The following is a 12,236-nucleotide window of genomic DNA, read 5'->3' as shown; positions in this document are numbered from 1 at the left end:
TTGAATGCCTGTCGTTACATCAAGAATCCTGCCTCAACCAAACTTCCCGCCCCTTCGCTTGCGTGCCCATTTGACTGATCGTATGACTGCCCAATGAAGATTTCTTTATTTGCCGGTGTGCCAGTTTGAATGGCAATGATACCCAATGGAAGCTGCTCTTTAGAGTTATTTCCGGAGAGGCACGGTTTTTACGTCAGCATGCCCGCCTTCTCATTTAATCGTTAACTTATAGCTAAACTATGCGCTTATTTTCAAATTCATATAACGTAGTAGCACTTAGCCTATTGTTGGCACGCCTTAAAGATGTAGGCTATGTCACGATTCACCCTGAACAAAGTTCCACAGATTAAATCAAAATGATATAACTATGTAGCTACATCGGCCAAATGTGGCTAGCTGATAAAATATTACTAGTAATTGTAATCCAGGGTGGGATAACTAGCAGGAATTACCCAGTGCTGTGAATGTCCGTAATGTAGCCTAGGCCTAAATCGGAGATATGGATTCGTTTTTTGTATTCTTTCTTCCTTTCTCTTCCTTTATCTATGCTGACCACAGCAGCGTATTTTACAATTATTTATAGTTTTGGACCATGAGAGGGCAACCTTGACTTGCACAAGTTTGCAGAGGATATAGCGTAACCTACATTTAACAAAAAAGACATGCTCTGGTGTGCAAAAAAACAGAATGTGTTATCTGCATAATTCAAGAGTAAGTTTTACTTTTTTGAAGTGAAATTTTAATTGCTAATACACAACCTAACGCTGCATCTGTGTTGACTTTGTAAATATAACAAAACTGGTTCAACTGCATTTGGGTCATCATATCGCTTACCATTCATATTATGAATAATTACATGATGCCTTTACATTGAACAGGAATGCTATCTAGTAATGTTTCTTAACACCCTATCCCATAAACCTCAAAATTTCCCCCAGTTTTGACTGGAGAAAGCCATGCTATTGCAAAGTACGGCCCACGGGGTATAAAAATCTATGGTAACCTACTCTAGGTGTGATCTGTGGTGTTTGAATGCAATAGGAAACATAAAGGCACTGAGGCACCTCACATAACTGGGAATAAAGTGGACTCGCTCAATCTGTGCGAACTCACTTTTATCCCACGGCCAGATCAGAATTCAGTGCCCGCTGGTGCTGCTTTGCTTCCCTCCATTTGCCTGATAAGATTAGTTTGTTTAGTTATGGGGAGCCTAAACACAAAACAAGCACAAACCTGTGCAGTTTGAGGCCTTTCAAGGGGCACTCTCCAACCAGAGGAAAACAAAACCGAGAGAAGGCCAGAAGAAGTGGCCTAAAAATTTGCTGTGGTAATGTTTTCCTTCGCTTCGTATTTTCTTTCCTTGCCATGGAAGAGACTACTTTTATGCCTTTGGTGGATGTAGTAACACTTGATGTAGTAACACTTCAGCATATCTGTGGCTGACACATTGATTGGATTGACCATTCCCCCCCCCGTTTTCCCCCTCAGTTTGGAATACTCAATTGCAATCGCTCACACTGCAATCTGTTGTTGCTTGTGTGGGAGTGTACACAAGCACGCACTTATGTGATATCACTGCAGCCAAGTTTGCACAGACATGAGTCAGAGGAAGACATTTAACGTGCAGCTTTAGCAGGCAGACCGTGAGTGCCAGTGGGAGTCGCTGGAGACAAATGATACATGGATCGCAACCAACTGAACCATCCCTGAGCCAGGGTGGTGCTTACTGCCAATTATATGTTACCCTGTGGTGCTGTTGGCCACATTTGGCACGGGCATGGTCAGGATTCTATTCCAGACAGTGGGGCCCGTCCAGTGCAGCAGGGACACTTTAAGCTGGCTGTTTGCGCCACATTAATGCAAATTATGTTTTCCCTCCAACTGTGTCATACTAATGTTTCTTTTTCACCCAAGGGAAATGGATGAAAGGGAACTTCAATACTAGTTTTCTCTGTTTGTCTTTTTTCAAAAACACTTACCTAGACAAGCAATAGAGGCAGATACAATCATGCTTCAGTGGCAAAGCACACTTCAAAACGTTTTTTTCTGTGTTCCCATCTACGGCATTTGATGTTATTCTTGGTGATGTGAAGTTGTGGAGTCCCAGTAGGGTTCCTTATAAAAGTGGAATGCAAATGTAGTGGAGAGCATTATTACAGCACAGCTGCCAGGCCTACTTTCTCAAGTCCTTGATTTCACACAGACCAAAATGGCCGCCAGTCTGGGCCTATTCAAAACACAGTGAAGGCACTCTGCATATTCTGCGACATACTATCTCCAGTGATAATCTGCAAATGTTGTCATCTTGCTCCTTTTCCCTTGCTGCCGCCCACCCTCTTTCTCTCTCTCTCTCATACACACACACACACACACACATGCACGTACGCACATACACACGCACCAACATCTCCACTGTACATTGCTCACTCTGCCCAGCCCAGCCCAGGATAATATGTCCCAGCCAAGTCACATGGCATTCATCCCCATCCAAGGCCTTCTGTCTGGCAGTGGACAATGTCTCCCTTTCTCCATCTTTAATGAAAGACATGAGTGGCACAGCCAGGCGTCTGGGCGGTCGTTACCCGGGTCAGGTGATTCTGACACCAGCCGAAGACCAGAGGGAGGAGGGAGACGTTGTGGGAATCCCCCTCACAGACACCCAGTCCAGAAACACTGCCTGCTTTTTCCCCCATAAAGACACGCCTGGGTTTTGTATGGCTTATTTTCGCTAGCTCATTCTCAGTATGTGTAAGCAAAATTGTGTGTGTGTGTGTGTGTGTGTGTGTGTGTGAGTGGTAATTCCTGCTTTTTTTCGTCTGCACGTGCCTTTTCAAAGAACCTGACTCATATGTGACTACAGCGTATGTTTCTTGTTCTTTCTCATGCCCCCTCATACAATACAGCATGGTTTGTAAGATCAGTTGTATTGGTTTTAAGCCCCAGAACCTTAATTCATCATTCATCAGTTGTGCTTTTATGAATAGTTTCCTACAGACTGCTGGACTTCAGTAGTAGAGGTTGAGGTATCAATAATTCAGTTTCCCGTCGAGTTACTGTCGGACTGCACCTGATGCGAAAGGTCAGAATCGGATCAAGCAGCTTGTATGAAAACTGCCCCACAAAGCACATTATATTTGGTTAAAACAGGGGAGATGTGTAAAAACACTTGATTCATTATGCAGAGCTCAGGGTAATATACTCAGATCACCCTTCAATTTGTTTGTCTGATTTAAATTGTGAGACTGATTACTAGGTTAAGTGTATACCCTGTTGTTCCTTGTTGTGCAAAATGTTGTAGCTGAAGAAACCAAACCAATTTGCTAAATTAAAAATATACATCTGTGTGGTGATAGGTTAAAAGTGACCACATTAACATACGCCCTTGCAGCCTCGGATCACACACAATGAAAGTGTGACCCACAGTTCTAAAGTCACCTTTCTGCAGTTGATTGATCTATTTTATTGTAAAACTAAGAAGTGCAGTGTGATAGGCCTACCAGATTGAGAGATCTCACATGACAGCAAATCAACATTGTGTGTTTGACAGCCTGCCGCATGCAAGTAAACTGTCTGTTGTGACATCAGTCTCTCAGGCAGGTCAATAACAGCATGTTATTGTCTCAGCATAGACCAAGTGAGATTGTAGGTTAGTGACAATGCTGGACCAGGAAGACCTTTAGTAGTAAGCAGAGGCCAAAGCCCTCAACAGCCTGCAGCCCAGACAAGAGGAAGGAAGTGACTCAAACAGCTCCCTTCAAAACAACAACAAAACAGGGACGCACAGCAGCTCTTAACTCAGCTTGCAGTTTTTTGATTCCCAGAACATTCCCAGTATGTTAGCAAGGTCAGGATAAACATTCCCTAGCGAATACATTTGTCCAGTTTCCTGGACGTCCCTTGAATCTCATCTTTAAGCCACAAGGAACATGGACAAAGTTAGACTTACTGTAAGACTGGCAGATTTTATGTAGATTTTATCGTATTGTTATCAATGTTTCATAAATCTGCCATTTCAATATACTTTAATTTGGAACATTCATGTCCTTTCAGGAATAAATTACTCAATGATTACCATCAGGGTTGTTGTCTGTAAGTTCAAATTTGTAGAATTTGCTATGGACAAAAATATATATGTTTTAATACTGTTTTGGGGATGTTCACATGAACTGTCAGAACTCACTATTCTTAGAACATGTGTTCGCTGGGAATCCTGTGTCTTACCAGAAGTGGCACTTTATCAACTTCATGGGCCAATTTTATCTTTGTTCCTCTTTTAAAGCAATGTTTAAGCGGCAATTTGTTACCTCTTTTTTCACATTTTACTGGTAATGTTGTGAAAACACACTCACACGCTCACACACAAACTCCACGTGCTGATGCTCTGCTATCTCCCTCCGAGTCTCTCACTATGACTCACATTCTACATAAGCTGCCATTTGCACTTTACGTGCTGCAGCTTGTGTGTGAACAGGACATGAATATAGCCTGAGGAATTTGCAGTCCACAGGTGCCCAGACAATGGTGGGCCTCCCTAACTCTTACAATTGATTTACATCCATGACAGAAATCTACACTTACAATAGATGGCAAAAATATGCATATATAGTGACCTTTATTTATTAACTCCAGTTAACATTAGCATTACCTTTAGTGTACCTTGAGATTTAGGCCTTTATTCAGTACAAACTTAGTGAGAAACTGGATTCACTGAGTATCATTTACAGGTCAAAGTTGAACAGAAATCCAACTGATCATTACAAACAAAATCCAATACAAAATCTGTTTTAGAAATAGGTTCACCTGCCAGTGTTCAACTGAAAGATTCAGGTGTACATATTTAATATCAGTACAAAGGTTCCTTTAAAATGTACTACAATGTGTAACTAACGAGAACTGTACAGAAACCAGCTTTTTATTGCCCCTGCATGCTCGTACATGCTATGCTGTCCTCTGACCCTTACCTTATGTTTCCCATTATTTGTATATGTGTCTCTAAATGTTATGCTGTGGTGCTTGGTGATAAAGCACATTTAAATTTGTATGATATGTAATAATAAAGTTAAATGTATGAAATGTGAAAGATATTTGTTCCAGTTTGTTTCCTACTTTTAAATATACAGCACATTTGGATTAAATATAGGCAAAAGGTTGTAAGCTTTTGTTCTTTTCAAAAGGCCAGCGAGTGCAAGTCCATTTGTGGACGAGCTTTTATTATTAGTATGAGACGCTTTTCTGAATTTGCATTTAGGCATGGACTGTAGTTTCCAGGGTATAATACAAGTATTGTCAGGACTGGGGATGATCTACTCCAGCCAGGAGAGAGAGAGGGCAAGGGAGCAAGATTACCACATTTGCAGATTATCATATGTTTTAAATTGTGGTTCTGGGCCTATGTGATTTTCTTGGTCCTTTAAGGTGTATGATCACAAATATGTGATTAGAATGCTCTTAATGCTGATGTCACAATAACTACTAGTAAATGGAGTTCTAGAACACTGACTTAGAATTTTGAAAGAAAAAAAAAAAACATTCCAGAAAACCTACTCTCCAGAGGGTTGATGATATACTGCAGTGTCAGTAAATGCTCATATTTATAAACTTTCCTTATTGCAACAGATCTGTGTAATTATGAAGGAGTGGGAGCCGAGGCATTTATTTTCACTTCCAGTCCCTTCCTGCGGTCGGTGAAGCGTGCAAAGCATAGGGAACGGCCTGACTGTTCACTACGAATATGGTGCGCTGTTATTTACTGTTCAGTGGTGAAAGAGGGAGGGGGTCGTGTTTAAACAGGAAGATAGTGCTCTGTAAAGCAGCAGTAAAAGAAATTATAAGTTACACCAAACAACTCTCTTTCAAAACGTACCCAGCAGTCTAAAACCACATAGGTTATTTAAATATAGAATATGTCTCGTTAGTACGTTACGTTTTTGACTGGTGGGCTATTTGTAGTCTCTCTCCCATCAGTGAAGGTGTAAAGTCTGATGGTCATATGTGGGTGTATACATTTTTGCGCCACTTTAAACTTCCTGTGGGGCTGCAATTCATTTCATGATTAACTGAAAAACAGAATACACCCACACGATCTGAAGTCATTATCATTCGATATTAAACTGTATTCTGTGTCTCTTAAGCCCTTTCAAAACAGTTTCCCCACAAAAAAAGTAAATCCTTACGTAGATATGTGCACATATATGTTATCTTGTTTAATTACTTTAGCCTACACAAAACTTAGTTGAACGTAATGTGTTCATTGGTTGCGCAAGTATTAAGTACAATTTCATAGAACGTAACGCGATGTGTTTTATAACTTGGTCCAGGTCAACGCTACATGCAATATTGTCGTAGCATAGGCTATAATCTAAACGCGATGAAGTTTAAAACAAAGTTAGGCTAGTTGTAGCCTATCGCTGACTGCGGCGCCGCATGTTCTTCATAAAACTCGTTATGCTAGCTGTGCCATGAGAGGGTTAGACCAGTGCAATACACACTAGGTTGATAAAATGTTCAGAGACGGGAAATTAATATTGCTCGTTTATTAAAACGTGCCTCTGCAGAGACAACACAACAACACCGCCTCCAACAGAACCCGAAGAGGACGTTGCATCGCTTATGTTCCCACAAAGCCTTGCAAGCGACCTTACAATGAAATTTAATACGTTTTTTTACGTTTCGGCGCCATTTTCGATTGGGCTGGAGGTAAGTTTGGATTTTTTGGGAATTATTTTTCATGTTTTTTTTTTTTTTAAACTCTCAGTCTCCACCACTCACTTTCTTCCGTAGTTCTTAAATTGCAACGATTGAGGCATCTCGAAAAATTTGATTGTTCGGTGAAAAATATAGTCCATGATTTTACCTGAGTGGCTGGAGACTTTTACACGCTAATTTTGCGTCTTTATGCGCCCAGTGTCTTTAAAATAAAAGAAGAATTAAAAAAATTATTTCGGGAAAATGTAGCTAACCGTTGCGTGAAAAAAATATTCGTTTGTCTTCATTCATCCAGAGTGTGGTTTCGTAGTAATGTGTTGTTTGCTACAAGCGGCACATTCTAACTTTTCTATATAATACTAGTTAGCTGGCTAGCTACTTGGCTATAACAAAGATAATCGTTTCGATGTAAACGGAATTTTCTATTGCCAGCTAATCAAGAACAGCAAAGGGGAAAAGGCTAACAGTTTGAATGTAATGCTGCTCTGGTCTTTTGCAACTTTGGTACTTTTAAGTTTTTTTTCTCTCGACAAAAGACACGGTATGAATATTATAATATCAAACAAGTAGCATAACGTGAGAACTTTTAGAATGTTTGAAAAGTAAGTTGGGTTAGTGGTGCGAAATTCAAATGCTTTTCCCAATTCCGTCAGTTAACGTTGATTTGCCGATGTATTTTTGGAAGATAAAAGTTTGGCTTTTTAAATTTTCTTGGACAACTTGTACACAAAGGGATTCGGCACAAAAACCGAAACGACGTTAAGATTGAAACGTTTTGTTGTAACTGCTTGTTTTTTTTTAAATCCAGTTCAATCAATAGGCTATCTGAATTTCGTCGTGAAATTATTATAACGTTATAACTTGCTTACACACAACTCATTTATACTAGAAATTGAATATAGCTCATATTTTGAATAATATGAGTTAGTTTTGAGGTTCCTATTTTTGATTAGCCCATAATTATTCGTTTACTAAATCTGACCGTTATTTTCGAAATATCGGTTGTGTGGAATAGCTATGACGAATTGGTTTATTTTTCCCAGTAATGTAATGGCCTGCACGTTATTATGCTAAGTTACTACGTTGGCGTTTTTCTTTTCTAGCTAGGCTAATGCGCTCGTTGATTGCTCCAGTTGCCTGCTGGCTTTCCAAGCATGTCGACTTCTCATGGAGAATTAAATATTAGCTATTATTTTTTTGTTTCATTCAGAGTATAGCTTGTTGTATTGCCAAAAACGATGGCTTGCTAAAATATTGCATGCCACATGTTGCTATGCAAGGGTCTTTATACAATTTATTTCTCCGTAAATATAGAATCAGTTGCATGGTGGTATTTAAATAGCAATACTAAACAATTCCATTAATATGTTTCCATATTAGTTATCATTTGGTGTAGCCAAGTAAGGGACGTGTCTGGTCATGTTCAACTCGCAGGGAGCTAGTGGAGTTGCCACGCCGTGAATCATTCACTGTACGTCTGTTTTCCTGACTGCTGCGGTTTTTGATATTTTAAACCCAATTCATAGGTTAAATTGCATTTTATAAACCACTAGTGCATTATAGGTACATTTGCAGCCTATTTCCATTTACTTGTTAGAATATTTGAATTAAATGTGCCCAGTCATGGCCTTGAGGTTGCTATATGTAGCATGACAAGCCCTTAAGCACTTTCATAATTACCAGCGTTCTACTGTTGTTATACACTTACACTTGAGTCGCAGAGCGTCCAGTAAATGTAATTTTAAAATGTTAAGAATTGCTACCTAACAGGTGCGAATAATTAGCACTGCCTATCGTTGCGCATTGTGCGAAAATATTTCAAGGGAATATTGACTTGATTGAAAATAATTTATCCGCACCTCCCATTTCTAACTTTTCCTTTAATTTTCAATGTAAAAATCACCTTTGCCCTGGAGGTAACCGTTCACCAGGCAAGTTGAGGCCTGTTGAGAAAGTAAGGCCCGCCTAGTTTCCACTAAACCAAGGTGCAGTGCAGTACCCGAAGTCGGCAGCAGGGGAACCAGCGCCACCCCCCTCCCCCCCACCCAATTTAATCACTTCCCGTCTCTGGCGTAATCCCTGTGTGTGCCTCCTCCCCAATTTTGGAGAATGGATGAGTTGTTGGATCTGGTCAAAGGGGTGACCCATCATGAGTATTTGTGTAGATATGGGGGGCGTGCTATGGGCTGTTATCCCCCCCTCCCCCCCCTCCTGCTACACTGCCCACGGGTTTGCACATATCCAATTTCAGAGGGCTGCCTGGAGACCTTTCAGTAAAGAGGATACATGTCGGAGACCCTGTAATTGTGGAGGATTGTGCAACCATTTTAATTATTTTAATTTTTATTTTTATTTTATTAAGCATGTATGTGCTCTTAATGTGTTTTAATTTCCTGGATGAACCTGTGATATTGTAGGTTTTTCCCTTGAATGACACCCATTCTACAGCACTAGCTGTAAGTTCTGTAAGTCAGCTCGGGTGGAAATGTGGTACAGGACCTTTACTCTGTTACAGCTTCAAACCCAATACTTGTACCTCTGAGGAATGTACTTAATAGGAAAAATATTTTGAGTAAAACATGCATTTGCATGAGTGGGTTTAGGGAACATGTGTAAGTCCTTCTGGAAAAGTGTGTGCTTAATTCAGAGGTGTCCAATGTTTCAATGGGGTGATGGACCACACTTGAAGAGTAGACATTTTGTGTAAGAAGTCACATTGTGCAGTGCTGGCAGACCCACTTCCCACAAAAATCACTTTCAAAGGTAAACTGTATTATCTGATGCTAATTTATTTCTGAATGTTTGCTGTGTTTCACAATTTCCTCTGTGCTTCTCCTCTTGTAGGTGTTTTGAAGGTCTTTCATGACCACGCCCATCAGCTGGCTGCTTGTAGCATCCATATAGACCACAGGGAGCTGTTGCTCAGGCAGGTATATTCACTTACACTCTTACAGCAACAGCTCATATTTGCATTACATTTACGACTTCAATTATTATTTTGAATTGTTATTTGAAAATGTTTTACATGTAACCTACTTGCATAGCTGGGCATTTTACTGAAACAATTCCTGAACCATTATACTATGTTATACCAGTTTTAAACCAATTAATTGTGTGCCATGTAAAGTTATTTTATGATTAATTTAAAGAATGCAAATGCAGTTTCCTGGAAATGAGCATTATCCCTCATAGCAGTGGGCCCCAAACTGTGAGCTGGGACCCACAGGTAGGCAGTGAAACACGCACACAAGAATATAACTTGCTGTGTATGATGCTTTCTATTGGCATTCACACCAGTAAAATTTAACAGTACTGTTATACACTGCACCAGTTTGTGTAATTCTAGTTTTGACTCAGGCTGAAATGTGAACGCATGTAGTGCTATATGTAGTAAATGAGTCACAGAAAATTGATTCACTCATAATGTGGTTTGTAGGATGAGAAAGTTGAAAAACCACTGCCTCATTCAGCTACTGCCTCATTTAGCCTGAGTTAACTAACATTTTTCATAAATTAAGTTAAATATTTGAACAATTTAGTTTGTTTTTAGTTGTATCTTGCTCACGCTAAATCAGAAGCCCTCATGGTATGATTCGACTGCCTGGCTGCCTTTTCTGCGCACAGCCCTTGGTAATTAGACATGTCAGAGGGCTTCCTGACATCTCCGGTTTCGCTGGAGGTGTTTGTGAAGCGCTGTAAGCATACGCAATATTCTTCAACTTAAAACAGAAGAGGGAACTGGGTTTCTGCAGTTCTGCGGTGAAGGGCAGCGCGGTTTCGTGGCAGTCGCAGCCTCTGGGTGGGAACACGGAGAGACCGGAGGCGCAAGACGAGCATCAGAGACCGCTCGCGCCCAGTGTTTGACACGACCGGAGAACAGGGATGTGGGATCTTGGTTGTCCACGAAGTCCCAGCAATTACCCTTGATCTCTGGGCTAATTAGCTGTATGCACCAATGCAGATTCACTCAAATTAGACCGCAGTAAAATGTTTCATTTCGGCACTTAACAACAGCCTTTGGCCGTAATTCACAAGCCAATTGCTAAATGTTGCTGAAATGTCAGATAAATGATTGGGTTAGTTAATCAAGAGCAGACGTTGGGCTAAAATTCAGAAACGGGACAGTCGTCCAGAAAAAGGGCTCCTCACCCCTGTGTTACCAACTGAAGCAGGGCTCCTATAGATTAACTCTTTTTTTTTGTACATTTTTGTTTGCTCTTTATCAGCCTGTGTCAGTCGTTTCCTGGCCTCCCGCAGCTCAGCGGTGACGTGTTGAGTCTGGCGAAAAACGGACGCGCACGTGCGAACGCACACACGTTTGTCGTTTTGTAGTAACGCCGCCGATAGAGGCTGGTGAGGCCTGGTGAGAGGCGGTGTGCGGACCAGCCGTCACCGCAGACGCTGAAGCATTTTACACGGCCGTGGCACTTGTGTGGGGGAGGGGAGTTTTCTCATTGAGGTGGGGAGAGATGTGTGTACACTCGGGACTTCCCCCTCCCGCACGGATAGTCACCACAGATGTATTCGCACCCCCAACGCTGTCAACTGTACGGCGGGAGACGAAGCCAGCCGCGATTGGTCCTTCAGCGCGTCCTCCGCTCCAGAAATCTTAAAACCTGAATATGTGGTCTGCTGTAATCGGCCCGTGCTTGGTGCGATGTTCTCTGAAACAGAGCTGGCTCAACCGCTTTAAAAGCCTAATTCAAGTGAGTGTTCATCACTGCACATGTACAGTTTGAGTGTGAAGATATTGAAATTGTATTTATTTTTTTGTAAACTGATGTGTATTGGCATTGTGTGAGTACAAAATTAAGAGATCCCTTTCATTATATGAGAACCTTGTTTATATTTCACTGTGGTGTGTGTAAGGGTTGGTGGCTCAGTTCTGGTGGCCGCTGTAGCAGCACGTCATGGTTTGTAGAGACACGGAGATGCAAACCGTGAGGAGCTGCCCCTCCGACTCCAGCCCTCCTCCTCCTCCTCCTCTCCCCTCAGCCTTTTCCTCTCCTCCCCCCCCCACCCTCACCCTCTCTCCCCTCAGCCTTCTCCTCTCCTCCTTCTCTGTCCTCACCCTCATTCCCCTCAGCCTTCTCCTCTCTCTCCCCTCCCCCCTCAGCCCTCTCCTCATCCTCCTCCTCCCTCTCCTCCCTCTGCCCCCCCCACCCTCGGCCCATTGGCAGGAGTCCGGCGAGCCCCCAGGAAGTGGAGGGGTGTGCTGATGGGCGGTACCGTAGCAGCACGTAAACACTGGAGTTGGACTGCCGTATCCAGTGTTGCTGTTCTGCTCCAGTAACGCCTGTCTGTACCCACACGCTCCAGTAACGCCTGTCTGTACCCACACCCACACACTCCAGTAACGCCTGTCTGTACCCACACACTCCAGTAATGCCTGTCTGTACCCACACACTCCAGTAACGCCTGTCTGTACCCACACACTCCAGTAACGCCTGTCTGTACCCACACACTCCAGTAACGCCTGTCTGTACCCACACACTCCAGTAACGCCTGTCTGTACCCACACGCTCCAGTAA

The 12,236-nt window shown here is 42.1% G+C and overlaps 1 long non-coding RNA gene across 2 annotated transcripts; it reads left to right on the top strand.

The window, feature by feature from the left end:
* The first annotated feature begins 6,322 nt into the window (after positions 1-6,322).
* LOC133123968 (uncharacterized) lies at positions 6,323-12,009 on the top strand. 2 transcript variants are annotated; one of them, XR_009708276.1, is made up of 3 exons: positions 6,323-6,696; positions 9,550-9,635; positions 11,886-12,009. It is a non-coding gene; the product is annotated as an uncharacterized LOC133123968 (long non-coding RNA). The 2 variants fall into 2 exon arrangements; XR_009708277.1 differs by lacking the exon at positions 11,886-12,009 and adding an exon at positions 10,458-11,465.
* Positions 12,010-12,236: the final 227 nt, after the last annotated feature.

This window comes from Conger conger, chromosome 3 (genome assembly GCF_963514075.1).
Source record: "Conger conger chromosome 3, fConCon1.1, whole genome shotgun sequence".
NCBI classification, from domain to species: Eukaryota; Metazoa; Chordata; class Actinopteri; order Anguilliformes; family Congridae; genus Conger; species Conger conger.
This window is presented reverse-complemented; position numbering and strand designations above follow the sequence as displayed.